The 18,653-nt window shown below is 48.2% G+C and overlaps 1 pseudogene; it reads right to left on the bottom strand.

Annotated features, from left to right (window-relative positions):
• The window catches only part of LOC135565462 (leucine-rich repeat-containing protein 28-like), a 64,668-nt pseudogene extending 46,223 nt beyond the window's left edge, over positions 1–18,445 (bottom strand).
• Between the last annotated feature and the right edge of the window lie 208 nt (positions 18,446–18,653).

The raw sequence follows: 18,653 nt of genomic DNA on the forward strand, positions 1-18,653 counted from the left end.
TGGATGTTTGTCTGGAGATAGGGCTGTGAGCAGGTGGGTCTGGACAGGGGTGATGTTGTGGATGTTTGTCTGGAGATAGGCCGTGAGCAGGTGGGTCTGGACAGGGTCCAATAGGAATGTGATAATCATATAGGGTCCAATAGGATTCTGATGAGGTGATACAACATCCAATAGGAATGTGAGAATCATATAGGGTCCAATTGATTCTGATGAGGGTGATACAACATCCAATAGGAATGTGAGAATCATATAGGGTCCAATAGGATTCTGATGAGGTGATACAACATCCAATTGAATGTGAGAATCATATAGGGTCCAATATGATTCTGATAGAGGTGATACAACATCCAATAGGAATGTGAGAATCATATAGGGTCCAATTGATTCTGATAGAGGTGATACAGGTAGAGAGGTGAGTTGGTTAACAGCCATACTGATCTGGTTGAGGCTGTGGTGAACTCTGACCCCCATACTAACCTAGGGGTAGAGAGGTAAGTTGGTTAGCAGCCATACTGAGCTGGTTGAGGCTGTGGTGAACTCTGACCCCATACTAACCTAGGGGTAGAGAGGTGAGTTGGTTAGCAGCCATACTGAGCTGGTTGAGGCTGTGGTGAACTCTGACCCCATACTAACCTAGGGGTAGAGAGGTGATCCTTGGTTAGCAGTACTGCCATACTGAGCTGGTTGAGGCTGTGTTGAACTCTGACCCCATACTGACCTAGGGGTAGAGAGGGAGTTGGTTAACAGCCATACTAAGCTGGCTGAGGCTGTGGTGAACTCTGACCCCATACTAACCTGTATATAGAGGTGAGTTGGTTAGCAGCCATACTGAGCTGGTTGAGGCTGTGGTGAACTCAGACCCCATACTAACCTAGGGGTAGAGAGGTGAGTTGGTTAGCAGCCATACTGAGTTGGTTGAGGCTGTGGTGACCTCTGACCCCATACTAACCTAGGGTAGAGAGGTGAGTTGGTTAGCAGCCATACTGAGCTGGTTGAGGCTGTGTTGAACTCTGACCCCATTCTAACTTAGGGGTAGAGAGGTGAGTTGGTTAGCAGCCATACTGAGTTGGTTGAGGCTGTGGTGACCCTGACCCCATACTAACCTAGGGGTAGAGAGGTGAGTTGGTTAGCAGCCATACTGAGCTCTGTTGAGGCTGTGGAGTTGGCAGAGCTGTCTGGGGAAGCTGGTCAGGTTGTTCCGGTCAGCAGTGAGACACTGGAGAGACAGACACTGGTGCAGCCGCTCTGGGAGACGCACCAACACATTCCTACTGACATCCAGGGTCTCTAGGTCACACAGGGCTCCAATCTCTGTGTGAGAGAGAAATGAAAGAGGTCAAACAGGGCTCCAATCTCTGTGTGTATATATACCCCCTGTATATAGCCTCCACAATGACTCTGTAACCCCTGTATATAGCCTCCACATTGACTCTGTACCGGTACCCCCTGTATATAGCCTCCACATTGACTCTGTACCGGTACCCCCTGTATATAGCCTCCACATTGACTCTGTACCGGTACCCCCTGTATATAGCCTCCACATTGACTCTGTACCGGTACCCCCTGTATATAGCCTCCACAATGACTCTGTACCGGTACCCCTGTATATAGCCTCCACATTGACTCTGTACCGGTACCCCTGTATATAGCCTCCACATGACTCTGTACCGGTACCCCCTGTATATAGCCTCCACATTGACTATGTACCGGTACCCCCTGTATATAGCCTCCACATTGACTCTGTACCGGTACCCCTGTATATAGCCTCCACATTGACTCTGTACCGGTACTCCCTGTATATAGCCTCCACATTGACTCTGTACCGGTACCCCTGTATATAGCCTCCACATTGACTCTGTACCGGTACCCCCTGTATATAGCCTCCACATTGACTCTGTACCGGTACCCCCTGTATATAGCCTCCACATTGACTCTGTACCGGTACCCCTGTGTATAGCCTCCACATTGACTCTGTACCGTACCCCCTGTATATAGCCTCCACATTGACTCTCTGTACCTGTGTGTACTCCCTGTATATAGCCTCCACATTGACTCTGTACCGGTACCCCCTGTATATAGCCTCCACATTGACTCTGTACCGGTACCCCTGTATATAGCCTCCACATTGACTCTGTACCGGTACCCCCTGTATATAGCCTCCACATTGACTCTGTACCGGTACCCCTGTATATAGCCTCCACATTGACTCTGTACCGGTACCCCCTGTATATAGCCTCCACATTGACTCTGTACCGGTAGTGCCCCCTGTATATAGCCTCCACATTGACTCTGTACCGGTACCCCCTGTATATAGCCTCCACATTGACTCTGTACCGGTACCCTGTATATAGCCTCCACATTGACTCTGTACCGGTACCCCCTGTATATAGCCTCCACATTGACTCTGTACCGGTACCCCTGTATATAGCCTCCACATTGACTCTGTACCGGTACCCCCTGTATATAGCCTCCACATTGACTCTGTACCGGTACCCCTGTATATAGCCTCCACATTGACTCTGTACCGGTACCCCCTGTATATAGCCTCCACATTGACTCTGTACCGGTACCCCTGTATATAGCCTCCACATTGACTCTGTACCGGTACCCCCTGTATATAGCCTCCACATTGACTCTGTACCGGTACCCCTGTATATAGCCTCCACATTGACTCTGTACCGGTACCCCCTGTGTGTAGCCTCCACATTGACTCTGTACCGGTACCCCTGTATATAGCCTCCACATTGACTCTGTACCGGTACCCCTGTATATAGCCTCCACATTGACTCTGTACCGGTACCCCTGTATATAGCCTCCACATTGACTCTGTACCGGTACCCCTGTATATAGCCTCCACATTGACTCTGTACCGGTACCCCTGTATATAGCCTCCACATTGACTCTGTACCGGTACCCCCTGTATATAGCCTCCACATTGACTCTGTACCGGTACCCCTGTATATAGCCTCCACATTGACTCTGTACCGGTACCCCTGTGTATAGCCTCCACATTGACTCTGTACCGGTACCCCTGTATATAGCCTCCACATTGACTCTGTACCGTGTACCCCCTGTATATAGCCTCCACATTGACTCTGTACCGGTACCCCCTGTGTGTAGCCTCCACATTGACTCTGTACCGGTACCCCTGTATATAGCCTCCACATTGACTCTGTACCGGCCCCCTGTATATAGCCTCCACATTGACTCTGTACCGGTACCCCCTGTATATAGCTCCACATTGACTCTGTACCAGTACCACCCTGTATATAGCCTCCACATTGACTCTGTACCGGTACCCCCTGTGTGTAGCCTCCACATTGACTCTGTACCGGTACCCCCTGTATATAGCCTCCACATTGACTCTGTACCGGTACCCCCTGTGTGTAGCCTCCACATTGACTCTGTACCGGTACCCCCTGTATATAGCCTCCACATTGACTCTGTACCGGTACCCCTGTATATAGCCTCCACATTGACTCTGTACCGGTACCCCCTGTATATAGCCTCCACATTGACTCTGTACCGGTACCCCCTGTATATAGCCTCCACATTGACTCTGTGCCTGTATATAGTGCCCCCTGTATATAGCCTCCACATTGACTCTGTACCGGTACCCCCTGTATATAGCCTCCACATTGACTCTGTACCAGTACCCCTGTATATAGCCTCCACATTGACTCTGTACTGGTACCCCTGTATATAGCCTCCACATTGACTCTGTACCGGTACCCCCTGTATATAGCCTCCACATTGACTCTGCACCGGTACCCCCTGTATATAGCCTCCACATTGACTCTGTACCGGTACCCCTGTATATAGCCTCCACATTGACTCTGTACCGGGTACCCCCTGTATATAGCCTCCACATTGACTCTGTACCGGTACCCCTGTATATAGCCTCCACATTGACTCTGTACCGGTACCCCCTGTGTGTAGCCTCCACATTGACTCTGTACCGGTACCCCTGTATATAGCCTCCACATTGACTCTGTACCGGTACCCCCTGTGTGTAGCCTCCACATTGACTCTGTGCAAGCACCCCCTGTATATAGCCTCCACATTGACTCTGTACCGGTACCCCCTGTATATAGCCTCCACATTGACTCTGTACCGGTACCCCCTGTATATAGCCTCCACATTGACTCTGTACCGGTACCCCTGTATGTATAGCCTCCACATTACTGACTCTGTACCGGTACCCCCTGTATATAGCCTCCACATTGACTCTGTACCGGTACCCCCTGTGTGTAGCCTCCACATTGACTCTGTACCGTACCCTGTATATAGCTCCACATTGACTCTGTACCGGTACCCCCTGTATGTAGCCTCCACATTGACTCTGTACCGGTACACCCTGTATATAGCCTCCACATTGACTCTGTACCGGTACCCCCTGTATATAGCCTCCACATTGACTCTGTACCGGTACCCCTGTATATAGCCTCCACATTGACTCTGTACCGGTACCCCCTGTATATAGCCTCCACATTGACTCTGTACCGGTACCCCCTGTATATAGCCTCCACATTGACTCTGTACCGGTACCCTGTATGTAGCCTCCATATTGACTCTGTACCGGTACCCCCTGTATAGTGGCCCCTCCACATTGACTCTGTACCGTAACACCCTGTATATAGCCTCCACATTGACTCTGTACCGGTACCCCTGTATATAGCCTCCACATTGACTCTGTGCCGTACCCCTGTATATAGCCTCCACATTGACTCTGTACCGGTACCCCCTGTATATAGCCTCCACATTGACTCTGTACCGGTACCCCCTGTATATAGCCTCCACATTGACTCTGTACCGTACCCCCTGTATATAGCCTCCACATTGACTCTGTACCGGTACCCCCTGTATATAGCCTCCACATTGACTCTGCACCGTACCCCCTGTATATAGCCTCCACATTGACTCTGTACCGGTACCCCTGTATATAGCCTCCACATTGACTCTGTACCGGTGCCCCCCTGTATATAGCCTCCACATTGACTCTGTACCGGTACCCCCTGTATATAGCCTCCACATTGACTCTGTACCGGTACCCCCTGTATATAGCCTCCACATTGACTCTGTACCGGTACCCCTGTATATAGCCTCCACATTGACTCTGTACCGGTACCCCCTGTATATAGCTCCACATTGACTCTGTACCGGTACCCCTGTATATAGCCTCCACATTGACTCTGTACCGTACCCCTGTATATAGCCTCCACATTGACTCTGTGCGGTACCCCCTGTATATAGCCTCCACATTGACTCTGTACCGGTACCCCTGTATATAGCCTCCACATTGACTCTGTACCGGTACACCTGTATATAGCCTCCACATTGACTCTGTAAGGTACCCCCTGTATATAGCCTCCACATTGACTCTGTACCGGTACCCCTGTATATAGCCTCCACATTGACTCTGTACCGGTACCCCTGTATATAGCCTCCACATTGACTCTGTACCGGTACACCCTGTATATAGCCTCCACATTGACTCTGTACCGGTAACCCCCTGTATATAGCCTCCACATTGACTCTGTACCGGTACCCCTGTATATAGCCTCACATTGACTCTGTAGCCTCCACATTGACTCTGTACCCCTGTATATAGCCTCCACATTGACTCTGTACCGGTACCCCCTGTATATAGCCTCCACATTGACTCTGTACCGGTACCCCTGTATATAGCCTCCACATTGACTCTGTGCACATTGTACCCCCTGTATATAGCCTCCACATTGACTCTGCACCGTACCCCCTGTATATAGCCTCCACATTGACTCTGTACCGGTGCCCCCTGTATAGCCTCCACATTGACTCTGTACCGGTACCCCTGTATATAGCCTCCACATTGACTCTGTACCGTACCCCTGTATATAGCCTCCACATTGACTCTGTACCGGTACCCCCTGTGTATAGCCTCCACATTGACTCTGTACCGGTACAATACCCTGTATATAGCCTCCACATTGACTCTGTACCTATAGTGACACCCTGTATATAGCCTCCACATTGACTCTGTACCAGTACCCCCTGGTATATAGCCTCCACATTGACTCTGTACCGTACCCCCTGTATATAGCCTCCACATTGACTCTGTACCGGTACCCCTGTATATAGCCTCCACATTGACTCTGTACCAGTACCCCCTGTATATAGCCTCCACATTGACTCTGTACCAGTACCCCTGTATATAGCCTCCACATTGACTCTGTACCAGTACCCCCTGTATATAGCCTCCACATTGACTCTGTACCGTACCCCCTGTATATAGCCTCCACATTGACTCTGTACCAGTACCCCTGTATATAGCCTCCACATTGACTCTGTACCAGTACCCCTGTATATAGCCTCCACATTGACTCTGTACCAGTGCCCCCTGTATATAGCCTCCACATTGACTCTGTACCGTACCCCTGTATATAGCCTCCACATTGACTCTGTACCAGTACCCCCTGTATATAGCCTCCACATTGACTCTATTACCGGTACCCCCTGTATATAGCCTCCACATTGACTCTGTACCGGTACCCTGTATATAGCCTCCACATTGACTCTGTACCAGTACCCCCTGTATATAGCTCTCCACATTGACTCTGTACGTCTCCCAGTACCCCCCTGTATATAGCCTCCACATTGACTCTGTACCGTAACCCTGTATATAGCCTCCACATTGACTCTGTGCCGTACCCCCTGTATATAGCCTCCACATTGACTCTGTACCGTACCCCTGTATATAGCCTCCACATTGACTCTGTACCGGTACCCCCTGTATATAGCCTCCACATTGACTCTGTACCAGTACCCCCTGTATATAGCCTCCACATTGACTCTGTACCAGTACCCCTGTATATAGCCTCCACATTGACTCTGTACCGTAATACTGTATATAGCTCCACATTGACTCTGTACCGTAACACCCTGTATATAGCCTCCACATTGACTCTGTACCAGTACCCCCTGTATATAGCCTCCACATTGACTCTGTACCGGTACCCCCTGTATATAGCCTCCACATTGACTCTGTACCAGTACCCCTGTATATAGCCTCCACATTGACTCTGTACCGGTACCCCTGTATATAGCCTCCACATTGACTCTGTACCAGTACCCCTGTATATAGCCTCCACATTGACTCTGTACCGGTACCCCCTGTATATAGCCTCCACATTGACTCTGTACCGGTACCCCCTGTATATAGCCTCCACATTGACTCTGTACCGGTACCCCCCTGTATATAGCCTCCACATTGACTCTGTACCAGTACCCCTGTATATAGCCTCCACATTGACTCTGTACCAGTACCCCCTGTATATAGCCTCCACATTGACTCTGTACCAGTACCCCTGTATATAGCCTCCATATTGACTCTGTACCGGTACCCCCTGTATAGCCTCCACATTGACTCTGTACCGGTACCCCTGTATATAGCCTCCACATTGACTCTGTACCAGTACCCCCTGTATATAGCCTCCACATTGACTCTGTACCAGTACCCCCTGTATATAGCCTCCACATTGACTCTGTACCAGTACCCCCTGTATATAGCCTCCCACATTGACTCTGTACTGGTACCCCCTGTATATAGCCTCCACATTGACTCTGTACCGTACCCCCTGTATATAGCCTCCACATTGACTCTGTACTGGTACCCCCTGTATATAGCCTCCACATTGACTCTGTACCGGTACCCCCTGTATATAGCCTCCACATTGACTCTGTACCGCAACCCCCTGTATATAGCCTCCACATTGACTCTGTGCACTGGTACCTCCTGTATATAGCCTCCACATTGACTCTGTACCGGTAACACCCTGTATATAGCCTCCACATTGACTCTGTGCATAGTCCACATTGACTCCCCCTGTATATAGCTCCACATTGACTCTGTACCGGTACCCCCTGTATATAGCCTCCACATTGACTCTGTACCGGTACCCCCTGTATATAGCCTCACATTGACTCTGTACCGGTACCCCCTGTATATAGCCTCCACATTGACTCTGTACCGGTACCCCTGTATATAGCCTCCACATTGACTCTGTGCCGGTACCCCCTGTATATAGCTCCACATTGACTCTGTACCGGTACCCCTGTATATAGCCTCCACATTGACTCTGTACCGGTACCCCCTGTGTATAGCCTCCACATTGACTCTGTACCAGTACCCCTGTATATAGCCTCCACATTGACTCTGTACCGGTACCCCTGTATATAGCCTCCACATTGACTCTGTACCGTACCCCTGTATATAGCCTCCACATTGACTCTGTACCAGTACCCCTGTATATAGCCTCCACATTGACTCTGTACCGGTACCCCCTGTATATAGCCTCCACATTGACTCTGTACCGGTACCCCCTGTATATAGCCTCCACATTGACTCTGTACAGTACCACCCTGTATATAGCCTCCACATTGACTCTGTACCAGTACCCCCTGTATATAGCCTCCACATTGACTCTGTACCAGTACCCCTGTATATAGCCTCCACATTGACTCTGTACCAGTACCCCTGTATATAGCCTCCACATTGACTCTGTACCAGTACCCCTGTATATAGCCTCCACATTGACTCTGTACCAGTACCCCTGTATATAGCCTCCACATTGACTCTGTACCAGTACCCCCTGTATATAGCCTCCACATTGACTCTGTACCGGTGCCCTGTACCGGGTATAGCCTCCACATTGACTCTGTACCGGTACCCCTGTATATAGCCTCCACATTGACTCTGTGCCGGTACCCCCTGTATATAGCCTCCACATTGACTCTGTACCGGTACCCCCTGTATATAGCCTCCACATTGACTCTGTACCGGTACCCCTGTATATAGCCTCCACATTGACTCTGTACCGGTGCCCCCCTGTATATAGCCTCCACATTGACTCTGTGCCGGTACCCCCTGTATATAGCCTCCACATTGACTCTGTACCGGTGCCCCCTGTATATAGCCTCCACATTGACTCTGTACCGGTACCCCCTGTATATATCCTCCACATTGACTCTGTACCGGTACCCCTGTATATAGCCTCCACATTGACTCTGTACCGGTACCCCCTGTATAGCCTCCACATTGACTCTGTACCGGTACCCCCTGTATATAGCCTCCACATTGACTCTGTACCGGTACCCCTGTATATAGCCTCCACATTGACTCTGTACCGGTACCCCCTGTATATAGCCTCCACATTGACTCTGTACCGGTACCCCCTGTATATAGTCTCCACATTGACTCTGTACCGGTACCCCTGTATATAGCCTCCACATTGACTCTGTACCGGTACACCTGTATATAGTCTCCACATTGACTCTGTACCGGTACCCTGTATATAGTCTCCACATTGACTCTGTACCGGTACCCCCTGTATATAGCTCCCACATTGACTCTGTACCGGTACCCCCTGTATATAGTCTCCACATTGACTCTGTACCGGTACCCCCTGTATATAGTCTCCACATTGACTCTGTACCGGTACCCCCTGTATATAGTCTCCACATTGACTCTGTACCGTACCCCTGTATATAGCCTCCACATTGACTCTGTACCGGTACCCCCTGTATATAGCCTCCACATTGACTCTGTACCGGTACCCCCTGTATATAGCCTCCACATTGACTCTGTACCGGTACCCCCTGTATATAGCCTCCACATTGACTCTGTACCGGTACCCCTGTATATAGCCTCCACATTGACTCTGTACCGGTACCCCCTGTATATAGCCTCCACATTGACTCTGTACCGGTACCCTGTATATAGCCTCCACATTGACTCTGTACCGTAAATTTCTGTATATAGCCTCCCCTGTACCCTGTATATAGCCTCCACATTGACTCTGTACCATTGGTACCCCCTGTATATAGCCTCCACATTGACTCTGTACCGGTACCCCTGTATATAGCCTCCACATTGACTCTGTACCGGTACCCCTGTATATAGCCTCCACATTGACTCTGTACCGGTAACCCCCTGTATATAGCCTCCACATTGACTCTGTACCCCCTGTATATAGCCTCCACATTGACTCTGTACCCCCTGTATATAGCCTCCACATTGACTCTGTACAGGTACCCCTGTATATAGCCTCCACATTGACTCTGTACCGGTACCCCTGTATATAGCCTCCACATTGACTCTGTACCGGTACCCCCCTGTATATAGCCTCCACATTGACTCTGTACCGGTACCCCCTGTGTATAGCCTCCACATTGACTCTGTACTGGTACCCCCTGTATATAGCCTCACATTGACTCTGTAGTACCCCTGTATATAGCCTCCACATTGACTCTGTACTGGTACCCCTGTATATAGCCTCCACATTGACTCTGTGTACCCCTGTATATAGCCTCCACATTGACTCTGTACCGGTACCCCCTGTATATAGCCTCCACATTGACTCTGTACCGGTACCCCCTGTATATAGCCTCCACATTGACTCTGTACTGGTACCCCCTGTATATAGCCTCCACATTGACTCTGTACCGGTACCCCCTGTATATAGCCTCCACATTGACTCTGTACTGTACCCTGTATATAGCCTCCACATTGACTCCCCCTCCTATAGCTTGTTATTTTATTGTTACTCAAACTATTTTTTTTAAACGTTTGTTTATTTAGTAAATATTTTCTTAACTTGTATTTTTCTTAAACTGCATTGTAGTGATACAACACCTGTCATATTCAGCGCATGTGACAAATACAACTTGATTAGTATGGCTGATCCTGGTAAAACACCACTTGATTAGTATGGCTGATCCTGGTAAAACACCACTTGATTAGTATGGCTGATCCTGGTAAAACACCACTTGATTAGTATGGCTGATCCTGGTAAAACACCACTTGATTAGTATGGCTGATCCTGTAAAACACCACTTGATTAGTATGGCTGATCCTGGTAAAACACCACTTGATTAGTATGGCTGATCCTGGTAAAACACCACTTGATTAGTATGGCTGATCCTGTAAAACACCACTTGATTAGTATGGCTGATCCTGGTAAAACACCACTTGATTAGTATGGCTGATCCTGGTAAAACACCACTTGATTAGTATGGCTGATCCTGGTAAAACACCACTTGATTAGTATGGCTGATCCTGGTAAAACACCACTTGATTAGTATGGCTGATCCTGGTAAAACACCACTTGATTAGTATGGCTGATCCTGGTAAAACACCACTTGATTAGTATGGCTGATCCTGGTAAAACACCACTTGATTAGAATGGCTGATCCTGGTAAAACACCACTTGATTAGTATGGCTGATCCTGGTAAAAACACCACTTGATTAGTATGGCTGATCCTGTAAAAACACCACTTGATTAGTATGGCTGATCCTGGTAAAACACCACTTGATTAGTATGGCTGATCCTGGTAAAATACAACTTGATTAGTATGGCTGTTCCTGGTAAAACACCACTTGATTAGTATGGCTGATCCTGGTAAAACACCACTTGATTAGTATGGCTGATCCTGTAAAATACAACTGTTAGTATTAGTATGGCTGACCCTGTAAAATACAACTTGATTAGTATGGCTGATCCTGTAAAAACACAACTTGATTAGTATGGCTGATCCTGGTAAAACACCACTTGATTAGTATGGCTGATCCTGTAAAACACCACTTGATTAGTATGGCTGACCCTGTAAATACAACTTGATTAGTATGGCTGATCCTGGTAAAACACCACTTGATTAGTATGGCTGATCCTGGTAAAACACAACTTGATTAGTATGGCTGATCCTGTAAAACACCACTTGATTAGTATGGCTGATCCTGGTAAAACACCACTTGATTAGTATGGCTGATCCTGGTAAAACACAACTTGATTAGTATGGCTGATCCTGTAAAACACCACTTGATTAGTATGGCTGACCCTGTAAATACAACTTGATTAGTATGGCTGATCCTGGTAAAACACAACTTGATTAGTATGGCTGATCCTGTAAAACACCACTTGATTAGTATGGCTGACCCTGTAAAACAACTTGATTAGTATGGCTGATCCTGTAAATACAACTTGATTAGTATGGCTGATCCTGTAAAACACCACTTGATTAGTATGGCTGACCTGTAAATACAACTTGATTAGTATGGCTGATCCTGTAAAATACAACTTGATTAGTATGGCTGACCCTGTAAAATACAACTTGATTAGTATGGCTGACCCTGTAAAACACAACTTGATTAGTATGGCTGATCCTGTAAAACACCACTTGATTAGTATGGCTGATCCTGTAAAACACCACTTGATTAGTATGGCTGATCCTGTAAAACACCACTTGATTAGTATGGCTGATCCTGTAAAACAACTTGATTAGTATGGCTGACCCTGTAAATACAACTTGATTAGTATGGATCCTGTAAAACACCCTTGATTAGTAAATACCCTGTAAATACAACTTGATTAGTATGGCTGATCCTGTAAAATACAACTTGATTAGTATGGCTGACCCTGTAAAATACAACTTGATTAGTATGGCTGACCCTGTAAAATACAACTTGATTAGTATGGCTGAACCTGTAAAAACACCACTTGATTAGTATGGCTGACCCTGTAAAACACCACTTGATTAGTATGGCTGATCCTGTAAAATACAACTTGATTAGTATGGCTGATCCTGTAAAACACCACTTCACTGACTCTTTCAGGTGTATGTAACAAAACATTTGTATTGTCACATACTAGTAGCTAAGAGGAATAAGTCTGCCAGTCTTACCTGGAGGCAGGTATTTCAGCTGGTTGTTGGTCAGTCTTACCTGGAGGCAGGTATTTCAGCTGGTTGTTGGTCAGTCTTACCTGGAGGCAGGTATTTCAGCTGGTTGTTGGTCAGTCTTACCTGGAGGCAGGTATTTCAGCTGGTTGTTGGCCAGTCTTACCTGGAGGCAGGTATTTCAGCTGGTTGTTGGCCAGTCTTACCTGGAGGCAGGTATTTCAGCTGGTTGTTGGCCAGTCTTACCTGGAGGCAGGTATTTCAGCTGGTTGTTGGTCAGTCTTACCTGGAGGCAGGTATTTCAGTTGGTTGTTGGTCAGTCTTACCTGGAGGCAGGTATTTCAGCTGGTTGTGGGTCAGTCTTACCTGGAGGCAGGTATTTCAGCTGGTTGTTGGTCAGTCTTACCTGGAGGCAGGTATTTCAGCTGGTTGTGGGCCAGTCTTACCTGGAGGCAGGTATTTCAGCTGGTTGTGGGTCAGTCTTACCTGGAGGCAGGTATTTCAGCTGGTTGTGGGTCATTCTTACCTGGAGGCAGGTATTTCAGCTGGTTGTGGGTCAGTCTTACCTGGAGGCAGGTATTTCAGCTGGTTGTTGGTCAGTCTTACCTGGAGGCAGGTATTTCAGCTGGTTGTTGGTCAGTCTTACCTGGAGGCAGGTATTTCAGCTGGTTGTTGGTCAGTCTTACCTGGAGGCAGGTATTTCAGCTGGTTGTTGGCCAGTCTTACCTGGAGGCAGGTATTTCAGCTGGTTGTTGGTCAGTCTTACCTGGAGGCAGGTATTTCAGCTGGTTGTTGGTCAGTCTTACCTGGAGGCAGGTATTTCAGCTGGTTGTGGGTCAGTCTTACCTGGAGGCAGGTATTTCAGCTGGTTGTTGGTCAGTCTTACCTGGAGGCAGGTATTTCAGCTGGTTGTTGGCCAGTCTCACCTGGAGTAAGGACCTCAGCCTGCCGATCTCTTACCGGACAGATGACTTGCAGAGCTGGTTGTCACTCAGGTCTAAAGACTGCAGCCTGGACAGGTTACCTATCCGGACAGAGCTGAGGACAGGACAGGTTACCTAAAGCTGAAGACAGGACAGGTTACCTATAGCTGAGGACAGGTTACCTATAGCTGAGGACAGGTTACCTATATCTGAGGACAGGTTACCTATATCTGAGGACAGGTTACCTATAGCTGAGGACAGGTTATCTATAGCTGAGGACAGGTTACCTATAGCTGAGGACAGGTTACCTATAGCTGAGGACAGGACAGGTTACCTATAGCTGAGGACAGGACAGGTTACCTATAGCTGAGGACAGGACAGGTTACCTGTAGCTGAGGACAGGACAGGTTACCTGTAGCTGAGGACAGGACAGGTTACCTGTAGCTGAGGACAGCTTACCTATAGCTGAGGACAGCTTACCTATAGCTGAGGACAGCTTACCTATAGCTGAGGACAGGTTACCTGTAGCTGAGGACAGGTTACCTGTAGCTGAGGACAGGTTACCTGTAGCTGAGGACAGGTTCCCTATAGCTGAGGACAGGTTCCCTATAGCTTAGGACAGGACAGGTTCCCTATAGCTTAGGACAGGACAGGTTCCCTATAGCTTAGGACAGGACAGGTTCCCTATAGCTTAGGACAGGACAGGTTCCCTATAGCTTAGGACAGGACAGGTTACCTATAGCTGAGGACAGGACAGGTTACCTACAGCTGAGGACAGCTTACCTATAGCTGAGGACAAGACAGGTTACCTATAGCTGAGGACAGGTTACCTATAGCTGAGGACAGGTTACCTATAGCTGAGGACAGGTTACCTATAGCTGAGGACAGGACAGGTTACCTATAGCTGAGGACAGGACAGGTTACCTATGGCTGAGGACAGGACAGGTTACCTATGGCTGAGGACAGGACAGGTTACCTATAGCTGAGGACAGGTTACCCTATAGCTGAGGACAGGTTACCCTATAGCTGAGGACAAGACAGGTTACCTATAGCTGAGGACAGGTTACCTATAGCTGAGGACAGCTTACCTATAGCTGAGGACAGGTTACCTATAGCTGAGGACAGCTTACCTACAGCTGAGGACAGCTTACCTACAGCTGAGGACAGCTTACCTACAGCTGAGGACAGCTTACCTACAGCTGAGGACAGCTTACCTACAGCTGAGGACAGCTTACCTATAGCTGAGGACAGCTTACCTATAGCTGAGGACAGCTTACCTACAGCTGAGGACAGCTTACCTATAGCTGAGGACAGCTTACCTATAGCTGAGGACAGGTTACCTATAGCTGAGGACAGGTTACCTATAGCTGAGGACAGGTTACCTATAGCTGAGGACAGGTTACCTATAGCTGAGGACAGCTTACCTACAGCTGAGGACAGCTTACCTATAGCTGAGGACAGGCATCTTAAAAGGTGATGTTTACACTACCATACTATATAAGATAGAACCTCCTCAATGGTAACCGGTTATCAGTAACTCAGAAAACATTATACAGTCAGATATTTGGCTTCAATACAACTGTTTGTTTACTGTGTAAACCTTCAAATGACAACACTGGTTGGAATACCTGTATGTGTATTTATTATGGATCCCCATGAGTTCCTGTTGCCAAGGCAGCAGCTACTCTCCCTGGGGTTTATTATGGATCCCCATGAGTTCCTGTTGCCAAGGCAGCAGCTACTCTTCCTGGGGTTTGTTATGGTTCCCCATTAGTTCCTGCCAAGGCAGCAGCTACTCTTCCTGGGGTTTATTATGGATCCCCATTAGTTCATGCCAAGGCAGCAGCTACTCTTCCTGGGGTTTATTATGGATCCCCATTAGTTCCTGCCAAGGCAGCAGCTACTCTTCCTGGGGTTTATTATGGATCCCCATTAGTTCATGCCAAGGCAGCAGCTACTCTTCCTGGGGTTTATTATGAATCTCCATTAGTTCCTGTCAAGGCAGCAGCTACTCTTCCTGGGGTTTATTATGGATCCCCATTAGTTCCTGTTGCCAAGGCAGCAGCTACTCTTCCTGGGGTTTATTATGGATCCCCATTAGTTCCTGTTGCCAAGGCAGCAGCTACTCTACCTGGGGTTTATTATGGATCCCCATTAGTTCCTGTTGCCAAGGCAGCAGCTACTCTTCCTGGGGTTTATTATGGATCCCCATTAGTTCCTGTTGCCAAGGCAGCAGCTACTCTTCCTGGGGTTTATTATGGATCCCCATTAGTTCCTGTTGCCAAGGCAGCAGCTACTCTTCCTGGGGTTTATTATGGATCCCCATTAGTTCCTGGGGTTTATTTGCCAAGGCAGCAGCTACTCTTCCTGGGGTTTATTATGGATCCCCATTAGTTCCTGTTGCCAAGGCAGCAGCTACTCTTCCTGGGGTTTGTTGTGGTTCCCCATTAGTTAAGTTACTTGATGTAGAATAGAGTTCCATATAGTCATGGCTCTATGTAGGACTGACAAGGTGTTGAATGTAAGTAACTCAGTGTAATAGTACCAGCCTCTACTAAATGACTGAAGATCATTGAGAAATCACCTTCAGGAACACAGGTTATATTGTTGGAATGCAGATACCTTGAAGAGACAAAGAGCAATGACACTTTAAAAGATTGACAAGTGTCAACAAGTAAAAAGTACCAAACATGTGAAAGACCACAACGGTTGATTACTTTCCCAGAATATAATGCATCTGTAACTGTAGTGCCATCTAGTGGACGCATGCAAACTGCTGGTCCAACAGTTCCTATGCATTCCTGCCCGATGTCTTTCCTACAGTAAGAAAATATGCTTTTATACACTTGGAGCTCTATTAAGTTGGGTAGCTTCTATACTTACAGCTCTATTAAGTTGGGGAGCTTCTGTGCTATATTATCCGGCTGCAGAAAGGAGAGAAAGCATCTTTTTAGAACACAGACCACAATGCAAATGATAGAAAACTGACATCACTAAGAGCCAGGCTACAGAATGAGAGTTACCACACATAAATACTGGATCTAAACGATGCCGGACAGACACCTAAGCACTGGTCCAAGGTGTTACGTAACAGCCTGGACCAGAGACCCCACCAGCGTGGTGAGAGAGTTCTGGACCAGAGACCCCACCAGTCCGTACCAGCGTGGTGAGAGAGTTCTGGACCAGAGACCCCACCAGCCCGTACCAGCGTGGTGAGAGAGTTCTGGACCAGAGACCCCACCAGTCCGTACCAGCGTGGTGAGAGAGTTCTGGACCAGAGACCCCACCAGTCCGTACCAGCGTGGTGAGAGAGTTCTGGACCAGAGACCCCACCAGTCCGTACCAGCGTGGTGAGAGAGTTCTGGACCAGAGACCCCACCAGTCCGTACCAGCGTGGTGAGAGAGTTCTGGACCAGAGACCCCACCAGTCCGTACCAGCGTGGTGAGAGAGTTCTGGACCAGAGACCCCACCAGTCCGTACCAGCGTGGTGAGAGAGTTCTGGACCAGAGACCCCACCAGTCCGTACCAGCGTGGTGAGAGAGTTCTGGACCAGAGACCCCACCAGTCCGTACCAGCGTGGTGAGAGAGTTCTGGACCAGAGACCCCACCAGTCCGTACCAGCGTGGTGAGAGAGTTCTGGACCAGAGACCCCACCAGTCCGTACCAGCGTGGTGAGAGAGTTCTGGACCAGAGACCCCACCAGTCCGTACCAGCGTGGTGAGAGAGTTCTGGACCAGAGACCCCACCAGTCCGTACCAGCGTGGTGAGAGAGTTCTGGACCAGAGACCCCACCAGACCGTACCAGCGTGGTGAGAGAGTTCTGGACCAGAGACCCCACCAGTCCGTACCAGCGTGGTGAGAGAGTTCTGGACCAGAGACCCCACCAGTCCGTACCAGCGTGGTGAGAGAGTTCTGGACCAGAGACCCCACCAGTCCGTACCAGCGTGGTGAGAGAGTTCTGGACCAGAGACCCCACCAGTCCGTACCAGCGTGGTGAGAGAGTTCTTCCAGAGATCCCCTGTAGAAACTGTACTTCAGCGTTTCAGCAGTTCTGGACCAGAGACCCCACCAGTCCGTACCAGCGTGTTGAGAGAGTTCTGGACCAGAGACCCCACCAGTTACCAGCGTGGTGAGAGTTCTGGACCAAACCCCACCAGTCCGTACCAGTTGGGAGAGTTCTGGACCAGAGGCTACCATATACCAGCGTGGTGAGAGAGTTCTAACCAGAGAACATGCCAGTAAAACCAGCGTGTTGAGGAGTTCCTCTTCAATAAAGCCTCTGTAGAAACTGTAGTCCTTCATTTTCAGCAGTAACGTGCCGGAAATAAAACAGGTTCCTGTAGTTGAGGAACAGGTTGAATGAAGGCTAGGACATATAACTTACATTTAACACATAGTAACATGCCTTAATAAAACACACCTGTAGTTGAGGAACAGGTTGAATGAAGGCTAGGACATATAACTTACATTTAACACATAGTAACATGCCTTAATAAAACACACCTGTAGTTGAGGAACAGGTTGAATGAAGGCTAGGACATATAACTTACATTTAACACATAGTAACATGCCTTAATAAAACACCTGTAGTTGAGGAATAGGTTGAATAAAGGCTAGGACATATAACTTACATTTAACACATAGTAACGTGCCTTAATAAAACACACCTGTAGTTGAGGAACAGGTTCTTGTGACGCTCCTGCTTGGCCATGCAGATCGCCTCCTGCAGCTCAGACGCCATGGCAACAAGGAAGTACCGTCACTTCCTGATCTTCTTTCTGAACCACGGCTGTCACTTCCTGTACCTTCCTGGTCTTCTATCTGAACCACCGCTACACCTTAAAGAGGAAAATAAACAGGAAAACAACACAGAGATGTTCCCATAATCAAATTGGGACCACGATGCATTGGCAAAGTATAACGACTACGTGTGCAATAGTTAGATACAATAAAACACAATGTTTTATTCATAAATCAGACATACAGCTTGGTTGAATGTCCAAAACATACCTTAGGA

Source organism: Oncorhynchus nerka, linkage group LG27 (genome assembly GCF_034236695.1).
Source record: "Oncorhynchus nerka isolate Pitt River linkage group LG27, Oner_Uvic_2.0, whole genome shotgun sequence".
NCBI lineage: Eukaryota > Metazoa > Chordata > Actinopteri > Salmoniformes > Salmonidae > Oncorhynchus > Oncorhynchus nerka.